This window comes from Bison bison, unplaced genomic scaffold (assembly GCF_000754665.1).
Source record: "Bison bison bison isolate TAMUID 2011002044 unplaced genomic scaffold, Bison_UMD1.0 scf7180017864369, whole genome shotgun sequence".
In the NCBI taxonomy this organism is placed as follows: domain Eukaryota; kingdom Metazoa; phylum Chordata; class Mammalia; order Artiodactyla; family Bovidae; genus Bison; species Bison bison.
In genome coordinates this window covers 4,572,848-4,574,060 of record NW_011494941.1, presented here as the reverse complement: position 1 = coordinate 4,574,060, position 1,213 = coordinate 4,572,848, and the positions used below count along the sequence as shown (strand labels likewise).

Here is a 1,213-nt window from a genome sequence, read left to right as displayed (position 1 = left end):
TATTTATTTCTTTATTACATTTTTTGGGCTTCCCTTGTAGCTCAGTTGGTAAAGAATCTGTCTGCAGTGCAGGAGACCCAGGTTCAATCCCTGGGTTGAGAAGATCCCCTGGAGAAGGAAATAGCAACCCACTCCAGTATCCTTGCCTGGAAAATCCCAAGGACAGAGGAGCCTGGTGGGCTGCAGTCCATGGGGTCAAAGAGTCAGGCAGGACTGAGCAACTAATGCTTACTTACTTACATTTTTTTTTAAAGAGACTGTGGCTGGCACACCATTACACCCATCTAAGCCCTGTCACCCACAACACCCAGATGGTTTTCAAATTCTGGGTTCCTAGAGGAAGCAAAGGGATCCCAGTGATGACAACTGTCTGATTTAGGAATAAAGCTACTTTGGGGAAAAAAAAAACAAGAAATTTCCATGTGTGGGGTGAAGTGATCCTAACTGTATAATAAGAATCACAGGGACACCAGGAGCACAGTTTAGCTTTCTGGGTATCTCAGTGAGCCTACCCAACATACCCTGCCCAACAAACTGGCCACAACAAAGTCTGCACTACCTGCCAAAACCCAGCCCACACTCACACCCAGGGCCTCAAGTCTCATGACCCCCACCCAATATGACAGGGTACAAATTTGTGCAGCAGGTGTCCTAAATTGCCTTCTGTTGTTTAAAACTGCCATCACTCAGCACATCTACAATAATAATTGTAATGCCCAGTGCTTGTTGGGCAATGGGCATGCATCAGAGATGCTTTGCAAAAGCTTGTAGGTGCATTATCTTGACTATTGCACGAAGCAGGCACTGATAGTGTCCCTCTTGTGCAGACACCTACATGGATCAGGGAGGCTAAGTCATTGCTGAGCTGTCACTGGCACACACTTGGCCCCAGGGCCCTGCTCGTGACCACTCCTTGACCTGTAAGCTCTAGAAGATGTAAACACACCTTGCCCATCAGAGCAAGACTGCTGGGATTTGACAGTATTTGTTATAATTACATTTTATCACATTCTAATTCTTTGGACACTGATAATATAGAATATTTGGCTACTCATAAGACAGTATTCTTTCCCCCATATTGTTGTTTAGTTGCTCAGTCGTGTCCGACTCTTTGCTACCCCATGGACTGTAGCCTGCCAAGCTCCTCTGTCCATGGGATTTCCCAGGCAAGAATACTGGAGTGAGGTGCCATTTCCTTCTCCAGGGGATCTTC

The 1,213-nt window shown here is 46.2% G+C and overlaps 1 protein-coding gene across 1 annotated transcript in view; it reads right to left on the bottom strand.

Annotated features, from left to right (window-relative positions):
- Window positions 1-1,213, bottom strand: part of NHS (Nance-Horan syndrome (congenital cataracts and dental anomalies)) — a 78,163-nt gene that overhangs the window by 60,760 nt on the left and 16,190 nt on the right. The window lies entirely within an intron of this gene.